Raw genomic sequence first — 25,616 nt, 5'->3', positions numbered from 1 at the left:
AACTAAAACTAAGAAGTTTAGTAGAATTTATTAAATAATTTATTTGTGTGGAATATAAAGTGAAAATTTGAAGACATATTATTCTGAATCAGAAATCCCAAGTAATCATAATGTTTTAACAGACATACAAAAGTAAAGAATACTTTGAACAAATTCCTATGATACTGAATGTTCTAATACACCATAGTATTGAATGTACTGATATACCAATAGCCATGAATGGTGTGATGTTCCTAATAGTGTTGGTATATCACAATCATATAATCCACAGCGTCTTTGAACAAGTTCTCAATAATCACAATGAAGTGTTTTATACCAAAAGTAAATGAGCACTTAATATTTCCAATGAATAATTTAAATAAAGGATTCCTCTCAAGTTCTATCTGAACACGACTAAAAACTATGATCATAGATTCCCAAAACCTGATATGAAACAGGAATAAATACTTTGTTTACCACATCCTTTATATAAAAACAGTACCCTGACCTATGATGCAATAGTGTGCCCTTGATGTGAATTATTTCAGATGTTAAAATCCATCAAATCTGTAAACAAGGTCAGGTCTTAAACTTAAATTCAAGTAAACATGACAAAAATCAGGTAGACATGACCTTCAAATCATGACAACAGTCAGGTAGGCCAAAAGTTTAACATTAAGTGTCAAATGTTAAGCACACAATATACATTAAATGTACACAACAAAGTCTATGTACTAAGTTTTATAAAATGTCAAGCCAGGTTACTAAGTTAAATTTTTGCTGAATCAGGAATACAGTCACTCAAATTGATAAGCAGTTCAGCCAAGCATGTGCTAAATCACCTTGTTAATCACCTTAATACGCATAGCTCTGGCTCATAATCAAACAACACCTTATTAATACGCATAACTCTCATAATCAAACAACACCTTATTAATACACATAGCTCTGGCTCATAATCAAACAACACCTTATTAATACGCATAGCTCTGGCTCATTTTCAAACAACACCTTATTAATACGCATAGCTCTGGCTCATAATTAATCAACACCTTATAAATACGCATAGCTCTGGCTCATAATCAAACAACACCTTATTAATATGCATAGCTCTGGCTCATAATCAAACAACATTAAAAATCTTGATGATATAAGCCAATTCACCAAGCTAAAAGCTCAACAAATTAGATACAAAATCATAGTGATATTACTAGATCTTGCTCATATCTTTGGTCATCCAGGATTTTCAAGAATTTAACCTACTGATCAAGTCTGATCAAAAATGGATCAGACATAGTCTCTACTGTGGTTAGTGTGAAAACAAGCCCAATCAATTTCATCATTGTCTGTATCTTATTCACAAATGAAACCATCCAAGAATTTAGCAAAATCAGCACATATTAAAAGTTCTGGTAAAATCAGATAAGAAGTAAAGTCTCCAAAATGGTAACAAGCTCAGCCAATCAGATGCAAGTTGTCCTTATAAGCTTGGATGAATTTATCTCATTACAGCCAATTTGATGCAAGTTGTCATCATAAGCATGGATGCATTTATCTCATTACAGCCAATCAGATGCAAGTTGTCATCATAAGCATGGATGAATCTATCTCATTACAGCTAATTTGATGCAAGTTGTCATCATAAGCATGGATGAATTTATCTCATTACAGCCAATCTGATGCAAGTTGTCCTCATAACCATGGATGAATTTCTCTCATTACAGCCAGTTATATGAAAGTTGTCCTCATAAGCATATATGAATTTCTCTCATTACAGCCAATTATACTGGAATTTATCTCATTACAGCCAATTAGATGAAAGTTGTCCTCATAACCATGGATGAATTTCTCTCATTACAGCCAATTTGATGCAAGTTGTCCTCATAAACTTGGATGAATTTATCTCATTACAGCCAATTAGATGGAAGTTGTCCTCATAACCATGGATGAATTTCTCTCATTATAGCCAATTTGATGCAAGTTGTCCTCATAAGCATGGATGCATTTCTCTCATTACAGTCAATTTGATGCAACTTGTCCTCATAACCATAGATGAATTTCTCTCATTACAGCCAGTTAGATGAAAGTTGTCCTCATACTCTTGGATGAATTTATCTCATTACAGCCAATTATATGGAAGTTGTCCTCATAACCATGGATGAATTTCTCTCATTACAACCAATCTGATGCAAGTTGTCCTCGTAAACTTGGATGAATTTATCTCATTACAGCCAATTTGATGCAAGTTGTCCTCATAAGAATAAGCAAATTCCTCTCATTATTGAACCTGACCAAGATGATAATGATATAAGCAAATAGTCCAAGTTTGATCAAAATCTGATTTGAAATATGAACTCATATTGGTAACAAGCAATTCTTGATTGATGGATGACACACAATAAGTGACTTAAGACACACATTAGCCCTCTGGGCCATACGACCACATGAGCTGACTAGTTTCCTTGCTAATTCACTATAATTTTATCCTCAAAAGTAATAATTATTTCATTGATTAATTTCTTTTTCTGATTCTTTCATTTCATTGTTGCTCTTATTTCCTTCTTCAATCAAGCATCTCTTGTATGGAAAATATTTCCCATAAGATGGATTGGCTTGATTTTGTTGAGGGCTAATGCTATTTTTAGAACATTATATGCTGTACATGGCAGTATATTTAGTGGCGGAAAACCCCAGGAAAACTCTAGACAGAACTGCTGATCAACAAAAAAGCTATGGTCAAGCTTTCTCACATAGTCATACCTATGTTGGTCAAGACCTGAACTCACACAGACAGGTTGAGATGTGTGAGTAATCTCTAAAGGTTAGTGGCTTTAACCTCTCAGCCACCAAGCCCAACACCCCACCCCCCAAGATGCAAATTAAATTAATTACCAAACTTAATGCCAAAAGTATATTAAAGACAAAGGGGTGATGGGCACTTAGAACAGGCTTGTGCATATTTTGCTGAATAAGGTGTTTGATGGTGGATTTTTTTATCAAGTCACCATGTCAGTTGGTGTTGGAAGGAATTTATTTAGCATTAATAAAAATTTTGTTCCCTGACAAATATTTTTACTAGTTTATGGTTAATGTTGTTTACTTACATATTCCGACATGTTATCATTTAATCATAATCTGTACAAACTAATCAGCAGATCAGAACCCTATGCGAAAAAGGGTTTTCAACTTGCTTTCTTATCTTGATTCTTTCTTTTTACAAAAGTCTGTCGACATTGTTACATTTAATTCATTTTAAATTTTGTTCAAATTAAATTTGCCTGATTACAATTTATGAAGAAAACATCAGTGTAAATTTCATTCAAAATTTATAGATTTTATTACAATTTCACAAATCTTGACAAAAGCTCTTCTCACAAAAGGTCTCTTTACCACCCACCTGCACTAGGAAATTTCTGATTAAAACACTGGCAATACATAGGTCACATTGCAGTATGTATCATAATACAGGCTAATAATAATGTACAGACATGTTTGATGAGACCTAATTCCAATTTAAATAATGAAATGCCAATATCAGTGGGAGTGTTATTCTTTATCATACAAACCTAAATTACTTACAGTCCTTAAGCAAATGGTCCAGTATTAGAATTGTGTCGGCCAATTTAGTCTTGGCAAAGCAATACAAGATCAGAAGTTACATTTTCTACTCAGAAAGCTAAGACAATTATCAGTTATGCATAAACTGAACAGGACTCCTCTATAATTTTACATAACAGATTAAAACATACTGGAATTGGGCAACCCCAAACAATTATAGCATATTCCAGATCTTTATTACATTTCCATCATTATGGCAATATTTCTAATAATCCAAGCACTTGATGTTTATTTGCCAAGGTTCTCTTTGCTGATCATCCAACAACAATACTGACAGATCATCTCCATCAGAGGCAGAACTTGCAGGTGCTTTTTCCACCAGATCTTTCAGACTCTTTATAAAACACAGAAAGCATATGATCCAGACTCTATTCTAGAATTGGTATTTGACAAAATAGTTTGAATGTTGCTCTGTCGCTGAAATGTATATGGTGAGGCATGCCAGATGTCATATTTGATGCAGTGATCTGTAGTTGAAATCCATATGGTGAGGTATGGCAGATGTCATGTTTGATGTAGTGAGCTGTAGTTGAAATCCATATGGTGAGGTATGCCAGATGTCATATTTGATGCAGTGATCTGAAGTTGAAATTCATATGGTGAGGTATGCCAGATGTCATATTTGATGCAGTGATCTGAAGTTGAAATCCATGTGGTGAGGCATGCCAGATGTCATATTTGATGCAGTGATCTGTCGTTGAAATCCATATGGTGAGGTATGCCAGATGTCATATTTGATGCAGTGATCTGTAGTTGAAATCCATGTGTTGAGGTATGCCAGATGTCATGTTTGATGCAGTGATCTGCAGTTGAAATCCATGTGTTGAGGTATGCCAGATGTCATATTTGATGCAGTGATCTGTAGTTGAAATCCATGTGTTGAGGTATGCCAGATGTCATCTTTGATGCAGTGATCTGCAGTTGAAATCCATGTGGTTAGGTATGCCAGATGTCATCTTTGATGCAGTGATCTGTAGTTGAAATCCATGTGGTGAGGTATGTCATATGTCATATTTGATGCAGTGATCTGTAGTTGAAATCCATATGGTAAGGTACGCCAGATGTCATATCTGATGCAGTGATCTGTGTTATTCTGAGATTAGTTTGTGCTCATTCTAACCCCTTCTGAAGTCTTCTAGTCTTGAGTTTATGACTGGCAAGCAGAAATTCCTCAGTGCCATTCACTGTTATAGGTCATCTGGGTCTAAATCAATTCTAATTCAACATCGTAAAACAGCAGACTTTATGTCATTTGATGGTAAATATAGCTCCATAGCTGTTCAGTTCTAAGACAGTAAACATATCTTTACTGTAATATGACTGTCCATTACTCTTATAAGTTTTAAGAATTTTCCAAACTCTCCAACACTGAATTCACCCTGGATGGCACAAAAGAGGATGCACACCTCTGCACAGATGCAGGACTGTACACTGTGTATTAGCTGTCCCACACCTCACATAAGTAATCAAGTCACTGGATCCATCAGTACAGCCATGTGTGGTGAACCCCCCGCTGTAAAAATAAACAAAGTTATATTATACATCTTAAACATGAAACTGATGTAGTCATCTCAAATAATGTTTGTTGTCTGCTGTTGAATTATGTTTAATTGTATTCTTTATACTTTGCAGAGCTATTGCAATTATGGTATTGATTGAGGGTGATAGGGTTATTGTAACTATGGTGTGAATTAAGGATGATAAGGCTATTGTAATTATGGTGTAGATTAAGTGTGATAGGGCTGTTGTAATTATGGCATGGGTTAGATGTGAGAGGGCTATTGTAATTATGGTATGGTTTAGGTGTGAGAGGGCTACTGTAATTATGTTATGGATTTGGTCTGACAAGGCCATTGAAATTATGGTGTGGATAATGAGAGGGCTATTGTAATTATGATGTGGATAATGTGTGAGACGACTATTGTAATTATGGTGTGGATTATGTGAGAGGGCTACTGTAATTATGGTGTGGATTATGTGTGAGAGGACTACTGTAATAATGGTGTGGATTAGGTGTGAGAGGACTACTGTAATAATGGTGTGGATTAGGTGTGAGAGGGCTATTGTTATTATGGTGTGGATTAGGTGTGAGAAGGCTAAGTAATTTCTCATTCCACTGCATTTTACCTCAAGAACAATTGCTGATGCAAAATCTACACATTAAGCAAACATATTCCAAGACAACAAAAGAAAAGTAATGGACTTACTGAATCACACGTTAGATGCATGTAAATTGAGATATTCTTTAGTTAGACAATGACTGCATGTCCTCATTCATAACTCAAGCCTAGATCTGCTGTCGTATTAAGCAATGGCAGATCTGGGTCTATTAGATCTAAGACTTCAGCTGGACTCAACTTATATGCGAGCATATATGCATGCATGTAATCCTCCTAGCCCAGAGGGTTTTCCTCCCAAGATAAGAGGTGTATCCAGTCCCTCACTAAAATTGCCTGCATGTGCAAAATTATTATTGAAAAATTTATTTGTTATTTTTTTCCACACCTTAATCCCAATGTCATATATTTACGGCAATACTGCCTGTGATCATATGACTGATCTGTTTTAAACAAGAGCCTGATTCAATAATTTGGCCAGATATGGTGTATTCTTCAAGAACAAAAAATAAAATTAGTTTTCCTTAGTTTTGAAACATGTTAGGTCATGAAAGAGCTGACAGTTGTTAATTTGATTACTACTGAACAATAAAACCATTGTCTTCCTTGAGTGTTGTTTTCATTGCACCCTATAAATACACATGTAGCTTAATGCAGGGTATACAGCAGGCAATAGGTGTCTCAAGGTCTATAACTACCATGTATGTACCAAATTCAACTATGACTACCATGTATGTACCAAATTCAACTATAACTACCATGTATGTACCAAATTCAACTATAACTACCATGTATGTACCAAATTCAACTATAACTACCATGCATGTACCAAATTCAACTATAACTACCATGTATGTACCAAATTCAACTATAACTACCATGTATGTACCAAATTCAACTATAACTACCATGCATGTACCAAATTCAACTTTAACTACCATGTATGTACCAAATTCAACTATAATGGTCCATGTATGTACCAAATTCATTTATATTCTCAAGGTCTATAACTACCATGTATGTACCAAATTCAACTATGACTACCATGTATGTACCAAATTCATTTATATTCTCAAGGTCTATAACTACCATGTATGTACCAAATTCAACTATAACTACCATGTATGTACCAAATTCAGCTATAACTACCATGTATGTACCAAATTCAACTATAACTACCATGTATGTACCAAATTCATTTATATTCTCAAGGTCTATAACTACCATGTATGTACCAAATTCAACTATAACTACCATGTATGTACCAAATTCATTTATATTTTCAAGGTCTATAACTACCATGTATGTACCAAATTCATTTATATTCTCAAGGTCTATAACTACCATGTATGTACCAAATTCAACTATAACTACCATGTATGTACCAAATTCAGCTATAACTACCATGTATGTACCAAATTCAACTATAACTACCATGTATGTACCAAATTCATTTATATTCTCAAGGTCTATAACTTCCATGTATGTACCAAATTCAACTATAACTACCATGTATGTACCAAATTCATTTATATTTTCAAGGTCTATAACTACCATGTATGTACCAAATTCATTTATATTCTCAAGGTCGATAACTACCATGTATGTACCAAATTCAACTATAAGTACCATGTATGTACCAAATTCAACTATAACTACCATGTATGTACCAAATTCAACTATAACTACCATGTATGTACCAAATTCAACTATAACTACCATGTTTGTACCAAATTCAACTATAACTACCATGTATGTACCAAATTCATTTATATTTTCAAGGTCTATAACTACCATGTATGTACCAAATTCAACTATAACTACCATGTATGTACCAAATTCAACTATAACTACCATGTATGTACCAAATTCATTTATATTTTCAAGGTCTATAACTAACATGTATGTACCAAATTCATTTATATTCTCAAGGTCGATAACTACCATGTATGTACCAAATTCAACTATAAGTACCATGTATGTACCAAATTCAACTATAACTACCATGTATGTACCAAATTCAACTATGACTACCATGTATGTACCAAATTCAACTATAACTACCATGTATGTACCAAATTCAACTATAACTACCATGTTTGTACCAAATTCAACTATAACTACCATGTATGTACCAAATTCATTTATATTCTCAAGGTCTATAACTACCATGTATGTACCAAATTCAACTATAACTACCATGTATGTACCAAATTCAGCTATAACTACCATGTATGTACCAAATTCAACTATAACTACCATGTATGTACCAAATTCATTTATATTTTCAAGGTCTATAACTACCATGTATGTACCAAATTCATTTATATTCTCAAGGTCTATAACTACCATGTATGTACCAAATTCAACTATAACTACCATGCATGTACCAAATTCAGCTATAACTACCATGTATGTACCAAATTCAACTATAACTACCATGTATGTACCAAATTCATTTATATTCTCAAGGTCTATAACTACCATGTATGTACCAAATTCATTTATATTCTCAAGGTCTATAACTACCATGTATGTATCAAATTCAACTATAACTACCATGTATGTACCAAATTCAACTATAACTACCATGTATGTACCAAATTCATTTATATTTACAAGGTCTATAACTACCATGTATGTACCAAATTCATTTATATTCTCAAGGTCGATAACTACCATGTATGTACCAAATTCAACTATAAGTACCATGTATGTACCAAATGCAACTATAACTACCATGTATGTACCAAATTCAACTATGACTACCATGTATGTACCAAATTCAACTATAACTACCATGTATGTACCAAATTCAACTATGACTACCATGTATGTACCAAATTCAACTATACCATGTATGTACCAAATTCATTTATATTCTCAAGGTCTATAACTACCATGTATGTACCAAATTCAACTATAACTACCATGTATGTACCAAATTCAACTATGACTACCACGTATGTACCAAATTCAACTATAACTACCATGTATGTACCAAATTCAACTATAACTACCATGCATGTACCAAATTCAACTATAACTACCACGTATGTACCAAATTCAACTATAACTACCATGTATGTACCAAATTCAACTATAACTATCTTGTATGTACCAAATTCATTTATATTTTCAAGGTCTATAACTACCATGTATGTACCAAATTCAACTTTAACTACCATGTATGTACCAAATTTAACTATAACTACCATGTATGTACCAAATTCAACTATAACTACCATGCATGTACCAAATTCGTTTATATTCTCAAGGTCTATAACTACCATGTATGTACCAAATTCAACTATAACTACCATGTATGTACCAAATTCAACTATAACTACCATGTATGTACCAAATTCAACTACAACTACCATGTATGTACCAAATTCAACTATAACTACCATGTATGTACCAAATTCAACTATAACTACCATGTATGTACCATAATTCAACTATAACTATCATTGTATGTACCATAATTCAACTATAACTACCATGTATGTACCAAATTCAACTATAACTACCATGTATGTACCAAATTCAACTATAACTACCATGTATGTACTAAATTCATTTATATTTTCAAGGTCTATAACTACCATGTATGTACCAAATTCAACTATAACTACCATGTATGTACCAAATTCAACTATAACTACCATGTATGTACTAAATTCATTTATATTTTCAAGGTCTATAACTACCATGTATGTACTAAATTCATTTATATTTTCAAGGTCTATAACTACCTTGTATGTACCAAATTCATTAATATTTTCAAGGTCTATAACTACCTTGTATGTACCAAATTCATTTATATTTTCAAGGTCTATAACTACCATGTATGTACCAAATTCAACTATAACTACCATGTATGTACTAAATTCATTTATATTTTCAAGGTCTATAACTACCATGTACGTACTAAATTCATTTATATTTTCAAGGTCTATAACTACCTTGTATGTACCAAATTCATTAATATTTTCAAGGTCTATAACTACCTTGTATGTACCAAATTCAACTATAACTACCATGTATGTACCAAATTCAACTATAACTACCATGTATGTACCAAATTCATTTATATTCTCAAGGTCTATAACTACCATGTATGTACTAAATTCATTTATATTTTCAAGGTCTATAACTACCTTGTATGTACCAAATTCATTAATATTTTCAAGGTCTATAACTACCTTGTATGTACCAAAAATTCAACTATAACTACCATGTATGTACCAAATTCAACTATAACTAACATGTATGTACCAAATTCATTTATATTTTCAAGGTCTATAACTACCATGTATGTACCAAATTCAACTATGACTACCATGTATGTACCAAATTCAACTATAACTACCATGTATGTACCAAATTCAACTATAACTACCATCTATGTACCAAATTCATTTATATTTTCAAGGTCTATAACTACCATGTATGTACCAAATTCATTTATATTTTCAAGGTCTATAACTACCATCTATGTACCAAATTCATTTATATTTTCAAGGTCTATAACTACCATGTATGTACCAAATTCATTAATATTTTCAAGGTCTATAACTACCATCTATGTACCAAATTCAACTATAACTACCATGTATATACCAAATTCAACTATAACTACCATGTATGTACCAAATTCATTTATATTCTCAAGGTCTATAACTACCATGTATGTACCAAATTCATTTATATTTTCAAGGTCTATAACTACCATGTATGTACCAAATTCAACTATAACTACCATGTATGTACCAAATTCAACTATAACTACCATGTATGTACCAAATTCAACTATAACTACCATGTATGTACCAAATTCATTTATATTTTCAAGGTCTATAACTACCATGTATGTACCAAATTCATTAATATTTTCAAGGTCTATAACTACCATGTATGTACCAAATTCAACTATAAGTACCATGTATGTACCAAATTCAACTATAACTACCATGTATGTACCAAATTCAACTATGACTACCATGTATGTACCAAATTCATTTATATTTTCAAGGTCTATAACTACCATGTATGTACCAAATTCAACTATGACTACCATGTATGTACTAAATTCATTTATATTTTCAAGGTCTATAACTACCTTGTATGTACCAAATTCATTTATATTTTCAAGGTCTATAACTACCATGTATGTACCAAATTCAACTATAACTACCATGTATGTACCAAATTCATTTATATTTTCAAGGTCTATAACTACCATGTATGTACCAAATTCAACTATAACTACCATGTATGTACCAAATTCAACTATAACTACCATGTATGTACCAAATTCATTTAGATTTTCAAGGTCTATAACTACCATGTATGTACCAAATTCAACTATAACTACCATGTATGTACCAAATTCAACTATAACTACCATGTATGTACCAAATTCATTTATATTCTCAAGGTCTATAACTACCATGTATGTACTAAATTCATTTATATTTTCAAGGTCTATAACTACCTTGTATGTACCAAATTCATTAATATTTTCAAGGTCTATAACTACCTTGTATGTACCAAAAATTCAACTATAACTACCATGTATGTACCAAATTCAACTATAACTAACATGTATGTACCAAATTCATTTATATTTTCAAGGTCTATAACTACCATGTATGTACCAAATTCAACTATGACTACCATGTATGTACCAAATTCAACTATAACTACCATGTATGTACCAAATTCAACTATAACTACCATCTATGTACCAAATTCATTTATATTTTCAAGGTCTAGAACTACCATGTATGTACCAAATTCATTTATATTTTCAAGGTCTATAACTACCATGTATGTACCAAATTCATTTATATTTTCAAGGTCTATAACTACCATCTATGTACCAAATTCATTTATATTTTCAAGGTCTATAACTACCTTGTATGTACCAAATTCATAAATATTTTCAAGGTCTATAACTACCTTGTATGTACCAAATTCATTTATATTCTCAAGGTCTATAACTACCATGTATGTATTAAATTCATTTATATTTTCAAGGTCTATAACTACCATGCATGTACCAAATTCATTTATATTCTCAAGGTCTGCAACTACCATGTATGTACTAAATTCATTTATATTTTCAATCGAGTCCACATTATATCCCATCTTTATTCCTTATGCCGAACTTTCAAGGTAATTCATGTTGTTTACTAATTAATGTTTTTATTTTGATTTAGTTTTCCTTATTTTTTTAACATTGTTCTACTTGGAATATATTTTCAATCTTTGTTTCATTTAATGATGCTAATTCATGTGACTATTTACAGTATAGCATAATGCCAGGTGTTTTACTCATATTGTTTTCTTACTCATGTAAGTTTCTTAACAAGTGATGCCTTTGCACCTGCTGACAAGAGTGTCATAGCTATGAATTTAATGTAATAACAAAGTTTATCAAGAAAAGATCAGAGCAAATGCCAACTTATTATAGAAGTGCACATGTACTTATTAACAAAGTGTAATCTCTCGAGATTACCTACAATGACAACAAAATAGCACTCTAAATAATAATTTTTTAATATGAAACTAAACTGAGTTTATATGGATATAAATATTGTAAATATTTAAATACAGATTATACAATTTAGAAAAGAGTAAGGTATCAAATTACTATTATGAATACAGCCAGATCGGATGGTGACTGAAGCTGATACTCACACTATAAGATGCAAATTGACAATTTTAGTGTACATGTATAATGTACAAATGAATGGTTCCTCTGCCAAAAATTCAATATTAAATACGGAAAAGTTTTAAGTAATTCTTGTTTAATATGGAACAAGTTGACAACTGTATATACAGAGTCCATTAGGACCATATACTTATATATCCCAAGGATTGGCGGCAAACAATTTAACATTTTTGGTGGAGAGTACAGAATTGCATTAACATTGCTACATTCCCATGCTGACACCGAAAGTATATTTTCCATTCTGAGGAAAATTGGTGGCTGTACACAATTAATATAATCCAGACAATGGTCTCCAAGAAATGCTAAAATTGCTTGTGGCACAAATATAATCCAGACAATGGTCTCCAAGAAATGCTAAAATTGTTTGTGGTCCATATAAGGAGAGTATGAATGGCAGGAACATATGTGAAAGGATTGATAGTAGATTATATACATCTTTTAAAATAACAAAATGGAAATGTGTTTGGTAGTTGAAATTTTTTCTCATTTTCACGCTAAAAATCAGGTCGATGAATGTCCTCCCTCTATTAAAGTGACTGTCAAAATTCAAGACCAAATTTTGCCAATCTCCTGATTTGTTCTAATCTGACCTCTCTGTTCCATCACATGTATATGTAATAATTCATGAATGTTTAGCACAAAACTGTGAAGAAATAACTTGTATGTAACTGGCTTTAGTCACAGTGTGAAGAGATGACTTGTATGTAAATAACATTTGTCACACAATGTGAAGAGATGATTTTTATGTAACTAGCATTAGTAACATTATGTAAAGAGATAACTTATATGTAACTAGCATTTGTCACATGGTGTGAAGAGATAATTTATCTGTACCTAGCATTAGTCTAATAGTGGGAAGAGATGGCTTGCATGAAGCTAGCATTAGTCACATAGTGGGAAGAATCATTAATCACACACTGAGAACATATGATTTGCATTTAAGCAAAATAAGGATAAAAATGAATGCCAACATACCTGGAGTTTCATATATTGATCAGTCTGCATGGTATACTCTTCTGAACACAGCAGCTGACCAGTGTCCAGAATATCTTTCTGGGTCCAACCTTTTCAAACTATCTCTAGCACAATGGCACTGACCATGAATTCATCTTGATGCATAGTGACCAGGCTTCATCTACATGAAGAAAGTGAAAAAATAAATGTAAAGTCATTTGATAACAAAGTCTATGGTAATCTGTCTTAAACTCACCTGTATTAAGAAACCACCTGTCTTAAACAACTAATGTTTCAAAGTCCAAAAAATGAAGATATCTAAGAATCTAATCCCTATTAAGAGTCCTCCTATCCTGTGAGTCACTTTTCTCCATAAGTGATTTCTCACAAATGGTTTGACTGTAGAATGCTTGTGTAAACACATCCCCCAGTCCTCAACTTTTTTCACCCCACCCACTCAAAATCTGTGCCACCAGGGTCATGTCACATGTCTAAAAATAGGTCCATGGTCCAAACATAACTGTATATCTGAATTTTTCATTTTAGTCACAGTGTGTGATATGCATGAGTGGATAAAGGGTATGGATCTCAATAATTTATAATCTATGACCATGGGGCTAAGGCATGGGGGGAAGGCATGCATATACCCTGGAAAAGACTGTCATTTTAGTATGATTCATGAATTTGCTCATTAAATGTATATATAGTACTGTTGGGCAAATCTTAAAAACAGATGTTTCAAATAGTGTGAAAGGAATTGTTTTAAAAATCTTGAAAGTCAAGTTTCAATATTTAAAAATTAAATTAAAAATAAAAAAAATATCAAAGCATTACATCTTAATCCTGGCAGACATATTTGCTTTGGTTGCTGATTTTTATCTGCATTATTATAGTACATCATAATCAACAAAAGCTCCTGTTTTTTTTTTTTTGGGGGGGGGTTGCCACATGAGCAAAACCCATAACTGAATGATGTTGTTCTTGTAGGGTTTAATACCATTCTTCAGCACAAGATAGGCTATACATGGTGGCAAGTATAACTGGTGGAGGATGAACCCTGGTAAACCCCGGGAAGAACCACCAACCCACACGAAGCTACTGGCAAGCTTTCTCATGTACCCATGTTAACTGAGCCTTCAGATCGAACCCATGAACCCAAGCAGACAGAGGTGAGATGGCAGTGATCAGGAAAAATTAGTACTTTAGACCACTCGGGACCCCCCACAACTGCACGAGAGTACCAGTTAGCAGATGAGACCAACCATCTAATACTTAATTTTGGGGTTTTGATGAAGACAAATTGAAAATATGGGATTCTCTTTGATCTAATAAATTCTTTTACCTCAAGCATATCAAGATCATTAATTTATTTTCACATAATACAATGAATGTAATGGGATTTTCAGAGGTCTTGCTATGATTTTAAAACTATGAGTTCAGGACTCCTATTTAGGTAAAATTAAGCATCCCACCAGCAACATTTGCAGTTCCATAAGCATACTGGGCCATACCAGAAGTGGCTAAATGTCCAGATAAGAAGAACCTGTGGTTGTCATTGAGTTAAATTTTCCAAATTCTTTACACCAATGACTTACAGCTCTTGTCCGTCCTTTAGAGTAAGACTGAATTTGGTCAATACAAGGAAAGGTCTTATTCCAAACAATGAGCCAGTCATCACCCACTTTCTCATACTTGGTTACTGTTGCATCCGAACTATTAGTTCTAGAAACTTCAGCACTCTTCTGTATCTCATTAAAATCTTTATCAACTTGCCGTTAAACCCAAAATACTTATCCAGATTTGCAAATGGCATTTTGTCTAAAAATCAACATGTCTTGATTTTGAGGTCACACGCACTACTTATTCTGCTACATTAGTAAATGAACACAATGAAAGCTAAATTTGTTAATTTGATGTACTCTTATAATGACCACATGTACATCTCTGGGCCCTTCTGCCTCAGCTTATTTTCCCACCACTCAGCAGCTAGTCAAATTCTTAGGTGTCTGCTTATTTTTCTGACATTTACTAGCATTGTGTACAAAATTGTCCACATGGATTGGATATGGAATTCATACATACTTTTACAGAAATACACATACGGACATTTTTATTATATAGTTGAAGCACTCTTATGGATTTCATTTTATCCATATGGAAATGTTATGGATTTCGTACGTACTCCATATGGAAAATTTCATGGAATATGTTAATTAGTCCACAAGATCTGTAGGTTGTCCATATGGAACAAAAATAAATATCCATATGGAATTTGGCAATAATCCATATGGAATTTGGTAATAGTTCATATGGAATTTGGTAACAGTTCATCCCATACAAAATTTTCCAAACAATCTGCTTCAGATTTCTATTAAACTGTCTAGTGATTCAGAAGAAGAAAAAAGTAGAGACCTACTTGTTGGTCTAGATGCCCAGCTATTGCATCGTGTTATTCTGATGTACTCTTATAAGCCACCCAGCTATTGTGTGCATATGGAGGACTCCTGCATAAGTCTTTTTTCAACAAATTCCATGGACCTTTCCTGACACCCCGCTGCTGGAAAATTACATTGTTTGTTCATTGGAAGGTTGCTGATCTTTACCATTATGGAATACAGCAAGTCATCATAGACATTGAACAATACAATGTTTTTGCTTAGGACCAAGATAAATGAGTGCTAGTAATGAAATATTACACATCATCACTAATGAAGCTAACTTTCAGAGTGGTATATATTTCCAATTAACAAGATGTGTATAATATTCAGTTATCTTGAGTATTCAACGTGGTTATTATGAAGTTTCTTTTGCAAATGATTCTTATTTATTAATCAATCAAGCAGCTCATCTGAGCTATGAAAGAAGACTCAGATATGATGTCAGAATAAGGCTGATATGGTTAATGATGGTCAGAGGTTACTAAAATGACAATGGAAGCCAGATTAGATACGGAGACTTCCTTGGCTTAGACCAAGAAGTAGGTTTATGCTTTTTTTTTTTTCTGACAGCAGAAGATAAAGAAAAAGCACAGACCTACTTATTGGTCTAACCCTGGCTAAGAAACAAAAATGATGTCGCACATATGTGCCGTTTGTTCCTAGCCTGAAAAGTGCATGCAGACCAACTCTTTTGTTAATGAAGTACTAACTTGCAGTTTTCTGAGGTTACCAGAAACAATTAGACAGCCATGGATATGGCAAATAATGTGGAAGGAAGGAATGTTTTTGGAGAAAAAAGCGCATGTTACAAAATCTGTTTGAAACAAATGTGAAGAGGCAGACTAATACCAATAACTAAAATCAGCTCCAACAAACCAGTCTTTGTGGACTGCATTGGTTTTCTAACTCCCCTGGCAAAGAAACAAAAATGATGTTGGATAAATGTAAGTGCTGCATGTTCCTTGTTGGTCTAACCATGGCTAAGAAACAAGTATCCAAAGTGGCCATTACTGATTAGGCACCTGTCTTTGCAAAGGATTTTTATTTACAAATCGATCAACAAGCTCATCTGAGCTATGAAAGAAGCCTTAGATGTGATGTCAGAACATGGCTGATCAGGTAAATGATGGTCAGAGGTTAATGAAATGACAATGGAAGCCAGATTGGATATCGAAACTCCCGGCTTAGACCAACAAGTAGGTCTCAAGTTTTATTTTTATTTTTCTGACAGCGGAATAAAAAAAGAAAGCAGACACCAACTTGTTTGTCTAACCCTGGCTAAGAAACAAAAATGATGTTGCATATGTGCTGCTTGTTCCTGGTCTGCAAAGTGCACTCAAACTAACTCTTGTGTTCATGAAGTACTAATTTGCAGTTTTCTAAGGTTGCAAGACACAAGACAGACATGGATCCTGCACATATTGTGGAAGGAAGGAATTTTTTGGAGAAAAAAGCAAATGTTGCAAAATCTGTTTGAAACAAATGTCAAGTGGCAGACAAATACCAACAACTAAAATCAGCACCAACAAACCAGTCATTCACTTTGTGGACAGAACTAGTTTTGTAAATGGGACAGTAGATACCAATGTGAACGAAATAAAATATGTGAACAAAAGGAGAGATTTATTCAGATTCACCATGTTGTTCATCGAGTCATCTCTTTAGTGCAATACATTATAAACATACAGTAACTGGTCATGACGCTATTGTTTATTTTATACTAAAATAGTTTTTAAAAAATACTGTATTTAGTGTTGTAATGCATACAGTTCTTATTTAATACTTACACTGGAGCCATAGGACTCGCAGGACTATTCCGATATCCCATTTTTGAGTCACGAATCTTTGACTCTTCGTCTTCAAAAACCAGGAAAATCAGAGCTATCACCATTTCTGAGTCAATTATCCAGGACTCTATTTCTTTAAAGGATCTAACTGTATATACTGTTATATCCAAAAGTACAGTTTGCATGTACTAGTCATTGTTTACGGAATTGCTGTCTTCGGAATGCTTATCACATTATTCAAACTTGTAAGCTTTCTAATGACAGCGACTAAGTATGGGAGCAATCATTGTTTAATTACAGGGCTCACTCAGATTTTCAACATTTTCTAACATGAAAATACTAATCGATAAAGTTTCTAATTTGAATATTACAAAATAAAGGGTAATGCATATTATTAGAAAATCATTTTCTATCACTTGAAAATGCCGAGTCTGTCCCAAAACGGCTTGCAGTTTGTTGAGCTTCAACTTGATATATGCCATTTTCCAGATATTGCGCGAAACAACTTGGAATTCTTTATTGTGCACTTTCTTGAGAAAATGACTGGTCGTGAACGTCCGATTTTATCCGATTTAGTTCTGGAAAGACTGATTTAACTGTTGGATAGGTCTTTAAGGAAGCTATTGCATAACATTAATATCTTGCCTCTTGAAATATATTTCACAGCTATGGTGGTTATTGCATGAATTGATTGCAAACCATTTAAATGTAGGAAAGGTCTTGAACTTTCAGATATGATTATTCTTTTTTACTTGTTCAAAATAGTATAACATTTTTAAAATGACCCTTGGAGTCGGGCTAGTTGTTGGCATAGGTGGTTTTTTTTTTTTTTTTTTTTTTGTTTGGGGTGAGTAATATCAATATTTTAAGTATTGTAAGTGAAGATATTAAACTTGGATTGTTAGAAATCATCAAGGTCAGGGCTATGACATATGTAATGGAATCCTGGGTTACAATCTATGGTCACTTGTGTTGTATTTGCATTTCTGTAACCTAAAAAAGTGTTAAACCTGTATTAGCAGTCACCTCTGTATAAATGTGACCTGTCCATATTGCTGGTGTATGTGTTGTAGTTTTTATGTAATACTCTGCTATATGTTTGCATGTGTTTTGTTTGTTTGTATTATAGTTGTCTTTAGTGTGTGTGTGTGTGTGTGTGTGTAACATGTGTTTTAGGTCTGTATGTATTATTACAGTTGTCTTATGCATGTTATGTTGTATGTCTGTCTGTATTATGGTTGTTTTTACGTATTTTTTATTTAATTTATATTTGATTTAATTTGTGTTTGATTTGATTTGATTGTTTGTCACTGGTCTTGGAATCTTTTTATTTTCATTACATGTCAATGTAATGCAATTTTGTTTACAAGGAATTTGATAATTTCCAGAAAATTCAGTTTGACCTGAATTTTTCCTTAGATTATATCTAAATAATAGAAAAACTGTTTATATTTTAGACTTATTTCCTGGCCTTGATTGAGGGTCAAGTAAACAACTTTTTCTTGGAGTAAAATGTCTGCATTATAGTTGTTAAATTAAGCATACTGTGTCACATGTCATGTGACTAATTTATATTTTGTTTTATAAATCAATGTCTTTTTACATTTTACTATATTTTGATCCTATGTACAGTTATTTATAATTATTATTAGTATTATTATGATCATTATATTAGTAGCAATAGTAGTAGTAGCAGCAGTATAGTATCTGGTAGATGCTGTACATGGTTCCTATGCGGTCCTTGTATGTATACCTGAAAAAGTGTCAAACCTTTATTAGCAGTGACCTCTGTACAAATAACACCTGTTCATACCAGACAAATTAACTAAGTCAAATCTCTTTTCTCTTTTACCATATCTACTCACATGCCAGATCCAACAGCAAACTGTACAGACCCTGCTATGCCATGAAATAATGTGCCAGCAGATCTGTGTCTATGCACATTGTTAGGTTTAATCAGTAAGACAAACATAGACCCTGATGTGCCGTAACATAATGTGCCAGCAGATCTCAGTTTATGCAGATTATTAGGTGTAATCCATAATAACTCCAAGTCTTCAGTAAAATTTTGTTGCTTGAAATGTTACTATTTTAAGATATATGGGCCTAAAATCTATTTTCTCCTGCCAGAAACATTTACAAATAGAACATCCGACCATGGAAAAACGACTACACCACACAGAAATGTAATAGTCCTATTGCATTCACAAAATAAAGACTAACTTAACGGTTTTCACAGTAAAGGTCCAATACTGATAATATCTGTAAATAAAAGTTTCTAACTTGTTTGTAGAACAAAATATGGAACAAAATCCACTTCAATGCATTGCAAAATGTGATCTCACCAAATTCCTGAAAAGCAGAGCTAAAATTAAGGAAGACATGGACTTTTTGTGCGGTTTACAGTGAAACCTTGTGTAAAAAACAGCAAAAGGGACAATTCATTTATTTTATTATCATTTTCTTTTCTTTAAAATAAATTAAATAGGATGTTTGATCATGGGGGAAGGCAGCACCTTTGACTATGTGGATTTTCCTGCTAACAAGGAGCTGCTCAGTGAAATAAATATATAAGTGTTTATAAGGACTGTTTACATTCTTGTAACTTAAATGTTTCAGCAATACAAGAAACACTGGATAGTACAAATATAGTAATTATGTGGTCTTTATGGGGATGCTTCACAGATATTATGTACTTTTGACAGAGTGATAGATGTAATGTTACATTGTTTGCATATGCAACATGCATAATGGGGAGCTTTTTGCCATACCGCTATACAGTTTTCATGTAATCTGGCTAAAACTGGCACTGACTTGGTAAATACATCTACTGGATATGCATTTAATCATTAAATGGTTGGTCTGTACCAATTGCTTTATTCCTTGAGATCAACTGTATTGTAGAGTATGCATTGTACCAATTTATTTATTCCTTGAGATCAACTGTATTGTAGAGTATGCATTGTACCAATTTCTTTATTCCTTCAGATCAACTGTATTTTAGAGTATGCATTGTACCAATTTCTTTATTCCTTGAGATCAACTGTATTGTAGAGTATGCATTGTACCAATTACTTTATTCCTTGAGATCAACTGTATTGTAGAGTATGCATTGTACCAATTTATTTATTCCTTGACATCAACTGTATTGTAGAGTGTGCATTTATTCCTTGAGATCAACTGTATTGTAGAGTATGCATTGTACCAATTACTTTATTCCTTGAGATCAACTGTATTGTAGAGTATGCATTGTACCAATTACTTTATTCCTTGAGATCAACTGTATTGTAGAGTTATGCATTGTACCAATTTCTTTATTCCTTGAGATCAACTGTATGTATATTATGAAGTTAGGACTTTTGCATATTAACATGTGTTAGTTTTAAAAAAAAAAAAAACAAGTTTGTGGATACTAAGTATCTATGACACTGCTGGGTGTATAGACTTGGATCTTAATAGATGAATCCATCTTTGGGAGACTTTTCACTACAGGCAACAATAGGTCACAGTGACCTAGTGTTGTGCTTTACCAACATCGCATGAGTTTGGATTATATCATCCCAACACATGTGTGAAAGATTGGATTATGCTGAATTCTTTTTTTTATTATAGATTTAAGTGTCAAATATCAAGATTTTTTGGCAAAATAAGTTTTGTATTTTTATTTAATCCTAATGTTTCACATGTGACAAATATATCCTTATATTTTCACATGGGAAAAAATAAGATTTCCTATCATGCCATGTGAATATTTACTGTATGTGTCTCAAAATTTGTACATGCAACAACAAAAATGAGTACATTGTTAGCTATAACAAATAAATAGAAACTGCCTTACACTGGCTCTGAACCGCTCTGGTGGCCTAGTGGTTAGAGCGTCCACCTCGGATGCGGGAGGTCGTGGGTTCGATCCCTAGCCGAGTCATACCAAAGACTTACAAAAATGGTACTAACAGCTGCCTCGCTTGGCGCTCAGCATTAAGAGGTTAGTGTTAGGACTGGTCGGCCCGGTGTCAGGATAATGTGACTGGGTGGGACATCATGCCACATGTCTGCGGCATGATGCCCCAGTGCTAGACATCACTAAAAACTGCCACACTGCAGACATCGTAGCGATATGACTGAAACATTGTTAAAGCTACGTTAAAAATCCAAATCACACACACACACTGGCTCTGCCAATGTATGTGAGAAAGCTTGCCACAAGCTTCCTGTGGTTAGGTGGGTCATACTGGAGTTTTCACAGGTTCTTCCTCCTCTAGCTATAATGGCTGCCATATGGAGCCTATCTTACAGTTTCTCAAACTCATTAAAACAATTTTCACCTTTATTGGACTTACAAATAGCATCTAGGTCTGCATTGGGGGTATATGTGATTTACAAACACAAATCTAGTTACACAGTGAAATGTTTGCCCTTACTTCTACTATTTTCTTTGATATCAATTGTATTTAAGCACTGATACATCTTATGTCTCATCGAGATTTCTCAGTGGATTTGCTATTAAAATTGTGAAATAAGTTTTTTATTGTAATTTGGACAAAACTGAAATAATATCTATTGTCTAAATTCTACATTATAAGTTAATTTTATATTTTTAAAATTTTTTCCTACAGCAAAGGAAGCAAATTATCCAAAGATCTGTATTTTCTAAAGTTTAAATGTTTTTTTTAGTTTTTTTATCTTAAGCACTTTTCACATTTATTGATGTTGTTTGCTATATATATATATATATATATATATATATTGAGCAATGGAAGATCTCATTTAATGATATTAATTATTTTAAATCATAAAAGAAAAGAGTGAAAAACAAACCCAGAATGTTTTGTAAAATTCAACAAATAATTTCATTTCTTGGAATAGGAAGTGAAAATTTAAAAAGAACTTACAATATTGTGAATTAAATTCCAAATAGTCCTGAAAGGTCCATCACAAATCCAAATGTGTACTTCCAACTTAATTACAGTGGTGTTCAAAATAAATTCTAATATTGAAAGTTTTGATGTGCCTGTAGTCTTATATTTGCTACTGTACCAATTTCCTGGAATGTGGTGATGAGATAACAGTCGTCTGAGGTATCACAATAATAAAATAAAACATGTACTTGACTGAATTCTCTATAAGTCAAAATTAATTATTTAGTCCAAGAAGCATCAATGAGCACTTTGTAATTTTAATTCCAATGAATAATTGAAATCAATCAATCCACCACAACAAAGACTGAACACAACAATAAGACTGACTTCACCTCAGAGGCTAAGGAATGAATGTGTAATGTTTTCAACAAAATATATATATATATATATATATATATATATATATATATATATATATATATATATATAGATAGATAAATAAAGACACAGTAATAGAGCTAGGAAAAATGTTAGTTTCCTTTCAAAAGTATATAAATTGTCCACAAGTTTAGGATTTTCCAAGGAAAACTAATATCCTACACTCAGATTCAAATAAACATGTTTATGTCCAAGAAAAAGTATCTCAGAAACTGTACAATATGTAATTACAGTAGTCAACCATATGCTATAAATGAAAGAAACTGTACAATATGTAATTACAGTAGTCAACTGTATGGTAAAAAATGAAAGATTATGATTGGTTACACTATGTGTAATAATAAATGAACTGGTATGAACAGAGTTTTGTAGCATATCAGCACACTACTGGCCATATATTACCACTTACAAGTTAAGGTTTAAAAATGCCATGATAAAAAGATAAAAAAAGAAACTAGGAAGATACTTTTTTCCAAATAAATGCAAACTTGATGGTCAGCAGGATGAATAACAATATGTTATTATTTGAAATTTCAAATTTTTGTATAAATAGTTTTAAAATAAAGAGCACACATTTTACATTTACCACTAGGTTTACAAAGTCCAAAACATTATGATGGTACATCATAGGGTTTCTTAACTGAGTTCACATCTCAGAACTGAACATAGTTAGTTTTTTAATATGATTTTCTAAATGTTGCCAGACAGAGTCTAAGTCCCTAATTGTGAAAGAAAGGCTAAATCCTGAATTGTGAATCTGATGAAACATGATCAGGTACAGAATTTGTTTTTGATATTAAAGACACCTTTAGACAATATGTGCTGTACCATGACATGGAAATGGATGTTAAGTGCCTTTTAGACAATATTTGCTATACCATGCCATGGAAATGGACATTAAGTGCCTTTTAGACAATATTTGCTATACCATGCCATGGAAATGGACATTAAGTGCCTTTTAGACAATATTTGCTATACCATGCCATGGAAATGGACATTAAGTGCCTTTTAGACAATATTTACTATACCATGCCATGGAAATGGACATTAAGTGCCTTTTAGACAATATTTGCTATACCATTCCATGGAAATGGACGTTAAGTGCCTTTAGACAATATTTGCTATACCATGCCATGGAAATGGACGTTAAGTGCCTTTTAGACTATATTTGCTATACCATGCCATGGAAATGAACGTTAAGTGCCTTTTAGACATTATGTGCTATACCATGCCATGGAAATGGACATTAAGTGCCTTTTAGACAATATGTGCTATACCATTCCATGGAAATGGACATTAAGTGCCTTTTAGACAATATTTGCTATACCATGCCATGGAAATGGACATTAAGTGCCTTTTAGACAATATTTGCTATACCATTTAGACAATATTTGCTATACCATGCCATGGAAATGGACGTTAAGTGCCTTTTAGACAATATTTGCTATACCATGCCATGGAAATGGACATTAAGTGCCTTTTAGACAATATTTGCTATACCATTCCATGGAAATGGACATTAAGTGCCTGTTAGACAATATTTGCTATACCATGCCATGGAAATGGACATTAAGTGCCTTTCCCATGAAGACACCAAGGCTTGACTGGCCTGGACAGGTATCAAACCTTTGGATTACAAATCTAACGCCACCTTGACTCTGTCTGCATGTACACAGTGGGGACAAATGTGCTAGACCAATGGACAAGTGCATTATTGAGGAACAAGTGTGTCAGATGGACAATTACATAATAGGGAACAAGTGTGTTAGACAGATGGACAAAAAGATGGATGAACACTGAAAGAATAAACAGAGAGAATGATGGATGAAAGTATGAATGGCATGTTCCCAGTTTAAAAAAATGAACTGTAACAAGACTGGCATTGAATGAGTACAGATTAAGTAAAAATACTAAAACACAATGTATTCTTATGTTACATGTTTAGGCTCGAATAAACAGTAACACAAGAAAGAGTGAAAACAACAAGCTTACAAAATTTACAATTGTTAATATTGGTCTAATACAGACTTAGTTTATAATTTTTTTCTAATATATAATTTTAATTTTTGTATGCTACAGAGTTTTTAATTTGTTATATTATAGAGTTTATGATTTAGTGTAATACAGAACTTCTGATTTACTCTAATGCATAATTTTTACTTTTATTGTAATATAAAAAATTTATTTAGTATAATGTAGAATTTGTAATTTTTACAATATTACATTTATAATGTTAGTTTAATCTTAAAATTTTAATTTTAGTTAATTGTAGATTGTTATTTTTGTTGATTATATAATTTTTTATTTTATTTCATTCTAATTACAATTTTTAATTTTAGTCTAATATAGAGTTAGAGTGTCTAATTTTAGTTGATTATACTATTTTACAGGTTGTTGAATTTTAGTCTAATATATACATTTTAATTTTAGTCTAATATAGAATTTTTAAATTTAGTCATATATACATACACACACACACACACACACACACACACACACATATATATATATATATATATATATATATATATATATATTAAGTTTAGTCCAATATATGTATATGATTTTTAATATATTATTTTTAAAATTAGTCTATAATCCAATTTTAATCTTCATTTAACATAGAATTTATAATTTAGTGTGATATAGAATTTTCATTTTCTTTCTAAATAGAATTTGTCATT

The 25,616-nt window shown here is 32.5% G+C and overlaps 1 long non-coding RNA gene across 2 annotated transcripts; it reads right to left on the bottom strand.

Annotated features, from left to right (window-relative positions):
• Positions 1-13: 13 nt before the first annotated feature.
• LOC149773999 (uncharacterized) lies at positions 14-17,908 on the bottom strand. 2 transcript variants are annotated; one of them, XR_016417079.1, is made up of 4 exons: positions 17,636-17,908; positions 15,827-15,967; positions 13,432-13,591; positions 14-5,110 (listed from the first exon to the last, which is right to left on the bottom strand). It is a non-coding gene; the product is annotated as an uncharacterized LOC149773999 (long non-coding RNA). The 2 variants fall into 2 exon arrangements; XR_016417078.1 differs by lacking the exon at positions 15,827-15,967.
• Positions 17,909-25,616: the final 7,708 nt, after the last annotated feature.

This window comes from Sinohyriopsis cumingii, unplaced genomic scaffold, assembly GCF_028554795.1.
Source record: "Sinohyriopsis cumingii isolate HCF-2022 unplaced genomic scaffold, ASM2855479v2 utg000452l, whole genome shotgun sequence".
In the NCBI taxonomy this organism is placed as follows: Eukaryota; Metazoa; Mollusca; class Bivalvia; order Unionida; family Unionidae; genus Sinohyriopsis; species Sinohyriopsis cumingii.
Note: the sequence above shows the minus strand (reverse complement) of the source record. Positions and strands in the feature narration are given on the sequence as shown.